Source organism: Glycine max, chromosome 1, assembly GCF_000004515.6.
Source record: "Glycine max cultivar Williams 82 chromosome 1, Glycine_max_v4.0, whole genome shotgun sequence".
Taxonomy (NCBI): domain Eukaryota; kingdom Viridiplantae; phylum Streptophyta; class Magnoliopsida; order Fabales; family Fabaceae; genus Glycine; species Glycine max.
In genome coordinates, this window is record NC_016088.4 from 9,658,868 (window position 1) to 9,672,148 (window position 13,281).

The 13,281-nt window shown below is 34.0% G+C and overlaps 1 non-coding gene across 1 annotated transcript; it reads left to right on the forward strand.

The window, feature by feature from the left end:
* The first annotated feature begins 3,745 nt into the window (after positions 1 to 3,745).
* On the forward strand, positions 3,746 to 3,935 carry MIR10406A (microRNA MIR10406a). The gene has a single exon (NR_161664.1). It is a non-coding gene; the product is annotated as a microRNA MIR10406a (primary transcript).
* Positions 3,936 to 13,281: the final 9,346 nt, after the last annotated feature.

Sequence of the window (13,281 nt, forward strand, 5' to 3'; positions counted from 1 at the left end):
AGTCAAGCCTTGCATAATTAATTGTGAAAAATTGTTTTTATGAATATTCATTTTACCCCACTATTCTTTTTTGTCATGTTGTAAGTTTTTTTCTTTTTCTTTTTTCTTGTAAATATGTTTTTCCTTTCTTCTTTGTTTTATTTTTTTTGTAAATTTGCTTTGCTTTGCCTCAGCCTTTGGATAAAAGAACATTAATTTGTATATATTTGTTTTGTTTCTTCTTTGTGCATAATTGGAGTCATTGTTAGGGTCACAGGTTTGTATGTTCCCTACACACACTTTACAATCACTTACCACACACACTTTTGGGGTTCTCTACTTGAACTTGTGCGAGCCTAGGAGTAGAAGGTGCCTCAATGACTATTATTGAGGGACTTGATGTCCACTTGACAGTTCTTGAGTTACCGCTCAAATTGTTATCAATATCATGATGCAATCATATTGAAAGGGTACCATTACTTCTTTTGGTTGAATCATGGGTTGGGTCTTTGTCTATGTGATAAAGGCAATCTGGGGACCCTTAAATCTTTAGGAATCTAGATCTACCTTGAAAACTTTGCACTGATAAGCGGACTTAGTGACCACCCAAAATTAGGGCCATGACCTTTAGGAATATCTCACCCTAGATTTTTACCTTGATAGTTCACAGGGGCAACATACTTTTCTTTCCCATGCACCTCATGCATTCACATTCTACATTAGCTAGGCATTCTAGTACCTAGGTTCTTTATTTCATGCATGCATTTCAAAAAATATATATCACGCATCATGTATCACATATCATATCCACCTAATTGTCGTACATGCATACCTTTAACATTTATATATGAATGGTAGTCATCATTTCATTCATGCATTTAAAAAATATCATGCATACATGCATTTAGGACAATGTAGGCTACACCTTATTTTTTTATCTTTTATCTCACTATTTATTTTTTTAGGATAGACAAGTTTAATAGTGTTTAATATGGAAGAGATTCAAAGTCCTTCTAGCAATACATTGAGGTCTGCAAACAACATAAGAATCGATGTGCTAAAGAATGACCTTCAAAGAATAAATCAGATTCGTAGAAAGATGACCAAGGAAGCATGCATGAGTTTGGGAAGAAATATGGTTAGATTTTGGATTTATTGCTGATCTCCATTGAAGCCCTAATACTAAGCGCTTTAGCTCAATTTTGGAATTTAAATCTGAGATGCTTTGAACTACTTGCTTTGGACCTCGTACCAAAATAGAAGAATATGAAATCATGTTGAAGTTGCCAACTATAGAAAAAGTCGGGGTGCATCTATACAAGGGGAGCTATGTAGTAAAAAAGAAAGTAGCCAAGTTAATTGGCCTACCAATGGATCAAACAGATTTCGAAAGTAGAAGAGCAATCCAAGGGTGGAATAAAACTTTCCTAGAAGATCATCTAGAGACTTTAGCCAAAAACAACAATTAGGAACACTTTAATACAACTCTAGCATTACTTATTTATGGGTTGATTTTATTCCCATTCATGGTAGGCATGGTTGATCATGCAACTATGTATGTGTTCTTTGCTTATGAAACCCAAGGAGAAAATCCAATTTTGACTATTTTAGCATATACTTTCCTTTCGATGGAGCTATACCACCAAAAGAAGAAAGAGGTGTTATAATATTGTAATCATTTGTTGTTTGTTTGGTTTGTTACTCATCTATATGCATCTAATCATATGGGTTACTTGCCAAATCCTTTTCAAAGTTTTCATCACATATCGGTGAAGAAACAAGAAGCTACGAAGTGGAAGAAGGATATTTCTCAAGATTTGAGGCAGAACATTTTCAATGGGTATGTCCTTGGCATCATTCTATGGACACGATCTTTAGTTGTGGAAATTTCTCAAATGTGTTGTTAATGGGGGCCAAGAGGATGTGTAGCATACACCTCGATAGTAGCTCTTAGGCAACTGAAATGGACATAGGTCGTGCCAAATATTGAAGAGTTGGGAGGATTGAGTTTTCAATATGCTTTAGGTGATAGTCATAGGCAACAGGCGGAAGTCAAAGTGGCTTGGGAAAATGTTAGAAAGAAAGGAGAAAAAGAGCTTGGAAAACCCCATGTGACTATCTCGTAAGAATATAAGGAATGGAGAAAAGCCAGAATAATTCCTATTCATAAAGAAATCTCACATGGAGGAAGTCCATCTCAAGAATCTAGCCAAGTACTAACCTCTTTGAATTCTCAATTGGAAATCTTGAAGGCTCAAATGAGGTTGATGGAGGAAAAATAAGAAAGTGTGAAGACAGAAGTATAAATTCTCAGGCAGTTGTGCCAAAAGAAAGACATGGAGATAGGGCACTTAAAAGACTAGTGCACTAATGTCCACAAAATCTGAGTTCATGCAAAGGAAGGAAGGAAAAAGAAGGAAAAGGAGAGATAAATTGCTCCATCTAAAATGAAAAATTGCAAGATAGAATTGAAGCAATGAGAAAAGAAATGGCTAGAATTCAAATAGAAAAATAAGATTTAGAGATAAAAAGTTGTACTCAAGAACAAAGGGTGGAGCGCATGAGTGAAAAAAAGTTTATTGAGAGAGGCTTGGATGCAAAAAAAAGGGTGGGCATTGGTTGAGGAATATCTTAACTCGCTCACCGAAGCAAATCAAAATAAGGAACACTTGTCAAAGAAAATTGTTGAGTTGATGAGTAAGTAAGATCAGTTGAAGTCTGACATTAAGGGGCAGCATTTAGTTGTTGTGCACCATTGCAAAAAGATGATCGAATGGATAAAAACTTGTGAAGATATGACAACTTGTGTGACACCCTCTACCCTGACATACATATAATTAAGAAAAACATATAAAAATATGGAATTTTATTAAATCAATTTTATTCAAATCGCTTAAACAAATTTACGTGGATAAAAGGGTCACATTCGTTTCACTGTTACCAACAAAACTTATTAAAAACATCTCCGGCTCAAAACAAGGCCGTCCAAGATTACAAAAGAACTCAAGTTAAGCAGCGAAATAAAATAAAGTAAAATACATGTTTGAAACATTATGCAATTAAAACAGAAACTCATGCCCCAATGTCACATCCTATTAGAGCATTGTGTTCCAGCATCCTCTAGCACGAGATTATTTAAAGTCATCCACCTAGTCATATGCTCCCACAAACATAAGGTTTGAGATCATCACAGGATCCAAACACAGACAACACATAGGGAGTGAGTTATCATATTTTTAAATAAAATAGAGATGAACAAAGACATAAGCAAAATACATTATATAAATATTTATAAGATAGCTCAACTTAATACAATGCATATCACTTCACCACTTTATCATTTAAAATTCATTTTTCAATCACCAATCACATTACACATGAATCACACACTCGAGTCAAGACGTAATAACACTCATCAATTTCATAATAAACAATTCACAAGCTTTATGCAACAATTATACTAAGATTCAAGCCTATATGAAATGTGGTACCATGTCAATGAAAAACCACACTAGGGCGCTTAGGAGTACATAACAAGACACGCCACACATTAGGTATGTTAGGTCACTCTCACTAACTAAAATCATAAGGTGACCAGTCAGGGTCACTCTGTTTTGCAAGAATGCTCCAACCATATGGGATCAACATAGGCTTAAAGGAGTACTCAAACCAAGTGTATTTACCCCCAAGGCCTAGACTCCGAAGAATTCGTTAGAGCCTCGCCTTCCTGATTCAAGTCCAACCCCTAAAACAAATTTTGCACGCAAACACTACTCAAGAATTATACAATACCCACGACCTCACACTTATTTTCAAACGGGTTTATCACACTGTGCTACAATTTAACGCTTCAAGTTCCTAACTTGGAACCTTACACTTCTTTTAACACTTAGCGCATAAACACTTTTCTCAAGGTAAACATCAGTCGAGTTATTGTATAATTCACAACTCACAACTCACAACACAAGTATTGTCACATCAAGTATTAACCACACACTTATTCACAATCATATCTCATGTCCACGATTTAACATCTCACAATGTCACAATCCATCATCACATGTTTACATGTATCTCACAAATTAACACGTGTTCAACTTTGCACTTATACGCAATCTCAATAACAATGTTATAATCTCAAAGCAACATGTTATCTCACAATTCATCACATATTTAATTTATCACTTACACACAATTTCAATCACAATTTCATGATCCCAATATAACAATTTATCACGCTAATCTAGTAAATATTATCCAAAATACAAACAAATTATACAAAAATACTTCTTACAACATGGGGAGTAAAACCCCTCAAACACATAAACATATTAAAATCAAAGTAATCAAAATCATAGGTCAAAAACACAAAAGCACCAAGAGTACTCAATTTTATCAACCAATTCACATCAGGGCATCAATTGGTCCGTCAAACACAACAATCTCGTAATTATGATCATACATGAAGAATTACAATACAATAAATATCCCAAAATAAACCCTAACTTGATCCTCTAAGGATCCCTATACATGTTCATTCTAACCCCAATTGTGATAAACTCATCTCTAACCTCTACCAGTTTCCTGAGATTCCTCAAGCTTTTTCTCTAGTTGCTCTGCTAGGGTTTCCAAATGTTAGAGAGAAGGAGAAGAGATTGGAGCCTCTATTTCACTATCTTTGTGCAAGGGATATTTCTCTCACCACAGACATTATTTCACAAATCCCAACGGTGGGATGTGCGAAAATGAGTTCCAAACCCGATGTCCAAATTTCATGATGATCCAACAGTTAACAAGTTTAGGATCGTAGTTTTACTGAGATGAGTTTGAGTGTATGCGGGAAAAAGAGAGGATTTTGGAAGAGGGAGAAGAGAAAACGAGTTTGAGAGGAAGAGAGAGCGTAGAGACGTATATAATGTCTCTATTTATATCTAGGTATTCTCAGCTTATTATTTACTCTATTTTTATTTATTTTATTATTTTATAAAAAGAAACTCTATTTTACTCCCTATCAAATGAATAAACAAAATACATCCTTTTTATTTTCTAAGAACATATATTTATTTTATTTACCTTAAAATTATTATTTTAATCAATAAAATTATTTCTCCTTATTTATTTAATTACAAAAATCTCATTATTTTTCTAAAACTCTATTTATTTTTAAATAAAATCCTTTTTAATTTATTTTGGATTATTATAAATTGTGTTACCAAGTCACGAGCTTGACAACACAAGTCCAGAAAGTGAATGAGGAGATCAAATCAAATCCAGGAATATAGCTTTCTTGGAGTATTTTTAAGCTGTTAAAATATTGCCAAAATCTAAGTAGGAGTCTCATGTAGAATGAGATGCAATTTCCTGTAATCCATTTCAAATAGAGATTTATTTCAATATTTTAAATGTAATAAAATGAGGATAAATTTTGCGCTTTTTTTTTAGACATCATTCATTGAGGAGAGAATTTTTTTTCCCTTAGGTAATTGTCAACCACATTTTTAACTTGAGCTGATTGTTCCTTGATTGGAAATGTGGGGCATGCCTTGCATTGCTAGTAGATAAGACCTCGTCTATTGAGGAGCAAATACTCCCTAGGAATGAGTGTCAACCACTTGCCAGCCTAAGAGGGAATATACCTCTAGTGCCAACATGTGGGGAAACTCCTTCAAAATTGGAAACTAGGATTTTCTTTGTCCCTTTTTTTTCTTATTCCTTTTGCTTACAATGTTTTCTGCGCAGAAGACAACAAAATCAAGAAGGAAAAGTGTGTCCTCGACACCCTTATAGAAGGCGATCCTAAGCAAAGATCATGAATGAGATAGAAGAGGTTAGGAATGATGTCAGTCAGCTGAAGGAGCAAACGACACAAATCCTATAGGTGCTACATGGGCTGGAAAATAAAAGATCAGAGGAGACCCTTTCAATGGTTGAAGGAGAAACAACAATTACGTCTGTATACCCACCTGGTTTTACCTTGGTTCAGGGGCAACCACATGCATCAATGGTTCCTTTGACTCTACATAGACCTGTGCAACAAGTTGATCCTCCGAAGGTCTAATGGCCTCCATATAGCCTTCCACCTAACTATACACCTCCGAAGGAAAATGACCAACTTTCACTACTATAAAAGTAGGTTTCTACGACAGCTATTCTAAGACAGTTCTATAGAACCGCCTTAGAAAACAATGCAGTGACATTTTTGTAATTATTTCCATTATAATTGTTATTTACGTCGCGAGTTCTAAGACGGTCATAAGGAACCGTCTTAGAAAACCACATGGTGGCAATTTTGTAATTACATTGAATGAACATAAAGATGGTCACGTGTGCGTCCACTCCCGAAAAGCTTACTTCTCTACCCTTGCGCCGCTGCAGCAATGTTGATGAACTCCGCATCTGGCGGTGATGCTCCTTCTCGCGGTTTTGATACGCCAACGCTGGACCTTGAATCGGCGGCGCTGCTCCACGCGATCTCCGAGCATGACGAGTACACGTGCGTGAGCATGGCGGCACTAGCAACAAACGGCGACAATCGCACGGCGGAGGCGTCATGCGAGATGGCGTGGGAGCAGCTGCACTCGGGGCCGTGGCACTCGGTGCTGCCGATGTGGCACGACGCTTACTCCATGGCGTGCCTCCTCGTGGCGCGCCACCACTACAGCAACGGTGAGTTCAGGGACGCTCTTAGGGTTTTGGATCTGGGAATCATCACGGGAGGCACGCTCCTCCGCAAGGATTTGGACTCCGCCATCGAGAAAATTTCTGAACAAACGAGGAAGACCGTTATGGTTTCTGATTTGGGGAACTCTGAGCACCGACTCTTTGTTGAGTGTACTGAAACGGCCTTGGTGCTTCAGAATGCTACTCAAGATTCTCTTGTTATCCTTGATGAATTGGGTTGAGGAATAAAGCACTTTTGATGGCTATGCCATTGCATATGCAATGAGACTCCACTCTTCACTATTCTTGTCTTAATTGAAATTTTTGGTTCTGTTTTTAAGTACTGAATTTCTATACTTTACTGAGTGGATATGCTCAAAAGTTAAACACTCGAGTGCCCATTGGAAAAGGTAAAGAAATAAAAACTGTAACAATGGCACTATGTTTCATGGATATGGGGTCATCCATTGACAGAAATTGTGTTAAGGTTTCTCTGTTATTCTGTTATCTCTGTTTGATGGTAATAGGCTATTGAAGGTGTGCAACCTGCAATTCTTGAAAATGCTCCAGTTAAAGGTATTTTTCTAGATTTAAGTGCAATAAAACTGAACTTCCTTAGTAGTAGTGCTGAGTTTCTACCAATCTCATTTTTTGTATGATATTATGGTCAACTTGTGTCCATCAAGCCAACTTGCTATAACATTGAAGTTTATAACCTTAAGTGATCTGCTACACTCAATTTTGTATATTATAATCTGCACAATTTCACTCTTTTTTCCCCCTTTTCTTTCCACCAAGAAGTTTGATTTTCCTGACATTGACATATTTGCTTGTCGTATGTTACTTGCAGCTCCCTCCGAGATAAGAAAATCTGAATATAAGGAAGATGGGCTTCCTGTTGATGTTAAATTTCCTATTAAACATTTAATAACAAGGGAGCTTCAAGTATACTCATTTGGTATGTCTTTCTATTTTTTTAAGAAATTCCATATTTTTTTTTTATCAACTTAATGATCTTTATTTCTTCTACAACTTTACTATGAGAAAATAACTGACCTAACTTTAAAAAAGCCTGGATCCATTCCTTTTAGAAGAGCATAGGTTAGCTTGGCAACAGACTCAGCACTCCATCCCTTAGTTCCTTATTTCACATTTTTTGTTGCTGATGAGGTATTTACAAGTTTGTATCAATGATGTTTTTGGTTAAACTTCTTAATTTAGTGTTTGAAATAGTGTATAAGTATTAATTATTATCCATTTTCTCTTGTCATGTCAGGTGGCACAGAATTTAAATAATTTAATTAGCTGTTTTATTTGACTCAATCACACAATGTGCAACCACAAGTTTCAATCTCAAATCCTATTCCAAACACTTCTCAGCCCCAATTTTGAAGAAGATTACTGAAACTTAAACATATTTAAGCCTTTTGTATATAAGAGAAGGGAAGTGAAGTTGTGGGATTTGGGAATATTTATTTAGTCATAACTTCTAATGTATCACTTGGGTCGAGAGGAAATAAAAAGAGGTAATAATAGAGGTATTGATACTTATAATTGGTGGTAATTATATTATACATTATATATTCACCTAAACTTTGGGTGCATTTCAATCTTAAATATGATTATATACATATTCATTATTTCATCTAGGAAACTTTGATACCTAGATGAAGATGTAGCAACATGACAATCAACTAGTGTTGTTCTTTCACATTGAGCTATCTGATTTATCCGTGGATACAAGTTTATACCCGGAATGATACTTCAATTATAGTGCCTGAATATAATGATGTTTGGTCAGTTTAGAATAGTACTGAATCTTTATATTAGTTTCTATTCTTTTAGTGGCATTGCAAATGTAACAAGATTAATTTCACGTAACAGTTATGGGAAACAATAGAAACAATGGAATAATGACTCAGCTTTCACTCGTCGAGAAGATCAAACAAGGGAAAATGCATCCAAAGCCTATGTGATAATTTCTTTGTAATCTTATGGAATTAACCAATTAAACCAGAGCAATCATTTATAATGGAACATAAATCAAGATAACTATAGTATAGAACATACAAATACAACACATCAATGGGATTTTGCAGTGTTTTCTCCTCTGATGGAGGTGGATTCAAGCACCACAAGAGGAGAAAGAAGAGGTATGGGATCTTTACTAGTGAAGAAGGAATTTAATGAAGATGAAGCTGAAGAGGAAGTTGAAGCAGCCCCCATTGAGTTCTGTGCTCCACTACAAGCTGATGATATTATCACAGTAGTGGAAGGCTTTATCTGAAGTGGACATGGAGCTCTCTTTTGTAGCCTACTCATCATGGACCCTCTGAATACAAACTCATCTTTATGACTGTAAATCTGGAAACCAGGAAACTCAACCCCAGAGTCCATTTTTGGCTACTCAACTCTTCCTTTTTTGGACCTCTTTCTGTACTTAACTATAAGAAAGAGATCAATAATGAAGTAAATTGAAAATAGAAAGAGAGTCAAAGATTAACTAAATGAAAGTTTGAATATTTCTAGTGAATTTAAGGTACATTGAATAATAATAAAATCCTGCTGTTAAGTGTGTAAATCAATTAACATGAAATTATTCTAACTTAATCAATAGTCTTAGATTCAAACTCTAGTAATGCAATTGCATTAAAAATTTGGAGAAAAAATTTTGGTGCCTATAATAGTCTCATCAGATTCAAGTAGGATTACCTCCAGTAATGTTTACAAAAAAAAAACTAACATACCTTAATGTCTATGAAGATTCCTTGTTATGCAAAGGTATAAAGAAAGGTCATTGTACGCAACCTAATCCTTACATATGTATAGAGATTATTTCTAAATTCAAATCCATGACCAATTGATCACCAATACACAACTTAACCGCCATGTCAGGTCTTGTCTTCAGTGATCTCAAAAAAATAATAAAATTATAACACCCTTCAATAGGGCGTTTAGCATGTGTTGAGTCATGGGTTGATTTGGCACTTGAAAATTGTGACATCCATGTGGACTTAGTGGTTGCCTAATAGCTGATGGGCATCTCATATGTATTTCATAAATAAATCAACTGATAGTCACGTAAATTATGGTGGCTAAATAATTATATAATCAACTCTGCATTTTTCTTAGAGGGATCTCTTTCCTTACATGTGAGGGAAGGGTTATGGGGCTAATTTGCCCATTTCTGATTCATGTGAGGGAAGAATCAATACACATGCACAAAATTTTAAAAGACCTAAGTTTCAGTGACAGTGACACTCAAAGTTAAGCACATGACACTCTTAGTAATTTCTTATTGCATTGTTTTCCTCCCACTTTCTTTTACAAAGCTAGGAACGTGATTCCTATATTATTAATAACATTTGGCAGCTAAAGTTGTGGCTATTGTCTGGTAAACCGGCCACCTTATATTAAGCAAAGATAATTTTGTGGTGTCAGAGCTTACTGTATTCTCTCTTAAAATTTGAGATCATGATTTGGCCATGATTGTCACGCCAACCAAGATGATTCAATTAAACTTAAACTGATACTTTACTAGTACTTAACATTTTATACTTTGTATTTGTTTATATTTCATGTTCCTGTACTCAGACATGTTGAGGAGATTTGACCAGTCTAAGAATGAAAACAGTGAATGGTCTTATAACTATGTGAAGGTCTGTCTATTATTCCTCTTCTTTGCCCTTGTAAGGTACATGCACTTGTATTAAAAATATAAGGTCAGCATAATGGATGAATAGTTGAGAAGAAATCAAGAAAACTGGCTTATGCATTTATGTAAATCCTGATCTGGATTTAGAAGCTTCTTTAGCTATGTACCAAAATAAATAAATGTACCAAAAAAAAAAGAAGCCTTTTTAGCTAGCTAGCCTATAGGCCCAAAAGTAGATAACTGTGCAGATTCAAGCATTTTATATAGCAATTAACTATTGAATAACCATTAGTGAACATTATTCTGTTTCAAATTAACACTCCATTAACATTTATTATCTATCTCTATCTTTCTTCTTAATATATTATATCACCTAAGTGTCAAATAGCATTTTGGTATCCACCAATAATTTTGTTACCTATTTTGCTTGGAGTGGCAAAACATTTATGTGCATAACATATGCCTGTTCCAAGCATCGGAAGGTATCATAGGGATGACACAACTGATTTGCCAAGTAAATAGTGTTATTTGGAAAGATAGAACAAGCAATGGATGATAAAAAAAAAAAGAGGAGAAGAAAATTACTAAAAAAACAAAACTCATATAAGAAACATTTCATGGTAGAGTTAAGAGAGTTGAGTGTAATGTAATTACAAGCTTGAATCTTTTTTAGGGCCTTTTAATAGTTGAGTTAGACATTACTCTCACTATTTTGGTTTAATCACATCTTATGCACATATACACCTATAAACCTTAAATAGCCTATTAGATGGGGTTCCACCCTATACAGAAAGTTAATTTTTGGATTGACAAAAAATAAATTTCTAGTGACTTGTTGATGAAGACTTTTGTTAACAAATAACAATTGAAAAACATGTTTTTTTTTCTAAAGAATTGAAAAATTTGTTAGAATGGAATGAAATAGAATATATAATTTTGTTTTATATTTGATATCTTTTAAAAATAGAATATATAATTTTGTTTTATATTTGATATCTTTTAAAAATAGAATACAAGATTAAAATATGATTTTCATTTGAGTTTTTTTTATCTGTAAGAATCAAAGATAAATATTTAAAATTTCTAATAGCTCATTCTTCTTATTCAACTAACTGAGTTAGACTCTCTTAGTATCTTGATTTAAGTTTAATGGTTATATATTATCAGCGTAAAAACTTTTACACGGTTAACCAATCAGAATTTTTGTTAATATGACTTTTAATCTTTAGAAAAAGATTTTTAAAATAATTATTATAAAATTTAATAAATTTATCATACATAATAATTTATGATTTGATGACACTATAAAATTATTATACACTCTTACTACATAGCCTATTTTCTCTTTTGATTATGCTAAAAAGAGAAATCAAAGAAAAACAGTTCACCCACGGAACATTACTATTTTTTATTTTTATTTTTTGTGAACCACCGAACTCTACTATGGTATCAACAATTTATCAAATATGAACGTCGGGGTGTTGATTTATTGTAGATACTAGTTTGAGGCACTGAAAATGTTTATAATCTAAATACCTAATGAAGGCTTAGTTCATATAATGTCAAGAGGAGTAATTCCCTAGTGATTATTTAATTATGTTTGTATTTCAGTTCATACACGTTCTAATACACATTCACTCCAATCAATGAGTCTCGTGTCACAGTTAATCAGTCATTTGAAGCTTCTTAACCTGAAAACAAGCACGCTTTTAGTCAATTATGTTAGCTTGAAGCTTCTAAAAACAAGTATGTGGCTAGAAACTACATAGTATTTCTTAAAAATGTTCACAAAAAAAAAAATAGTATTTCTTAAAAAAAACATATCTTAAATTTCTTGGACGATTTAAAATAATAAAAATAATCGACTAAAAGATGTACACAAATTGATCGTCTTTAAAAAAGCAAATTTTCTGGCTCTTACTTTATTTGAAGCTTATCTTTGTTACCTTATGTTGCATTCTTCTTCAGTCTAATGGAACAACATCAATCCACGTACGTGGCAAAACCTCATATAGCTGTTACCGTCTTTTGCCGATAACGATGTGCCAATCGCGGAGGGAAGGGATATTTTATGATTAAATTTGAGAAGATTACAAAAAATAAATAAAAATTATAGGAAAAAAAACAAAAGAAAATGTCTTTCATTTGCTTTTTCTTCCTTTTATACACATCATTGTTGTTCATTGGGCAATTTCCCTTCCTTCTTTTGAAAGGCCGAGCCACTAGCTAGTCTCTCCCCTCACACAGTTTGGTCAAAAGGAATGTTCAAATGGGTGTGGATTGGACAAGAAGTGTTTCGTAGTGGACCATTTCAAATGGAGCAAATAGCATAGTGGGAAAGTTCTTGAGGACGACAAAAATAATAGCTTATTATTAAAGCAGCAGAAACTTTATTGATAACATTTTGATTTCCAAATCCTAACTCTTCTGGGGAAAGCTTTCCTCCCTAATTGGATTGACCATTAATAATAATTTCAAATATTTTGGATGATAATTGAGGGTAGAAACATATAAGTACCGTGTACCAGTAAGTAGTTCGTAAGATTGGTACTAAAGTTGGTCTTAATTAAGTAAGGTTTCGATTCAAATTTTATTAATGAAAAAATCATTATTAAAAATAGAAATTTCATAAAAAATCATCAATCGAATTTTTAACAAAAATCAATCAGTAACATAACTGATAAATATTTCATCCTAATAATATTATAATCAAAACAAAATATAAGCACCGTGTTCAAGGTCATAAGATACGCATTAGCCTAACTCAACCCCATGATAGTGTAAGTCTCAATCGGACAGCGACCCTAATAAATTGGCATTTAAATTTTGGCATACACTTCATTTTTTGGTAGCCAACACTATGCACAAAGTTAGCCGCCACCGAATTGCCTGTCCAATAAGACATGGAACGAGGATATAGCTAGGTCCTTGGTATGGTATGGAAATTTCTCACGCTGATAATGGAGGGAACAAAAAATTAAATAAAA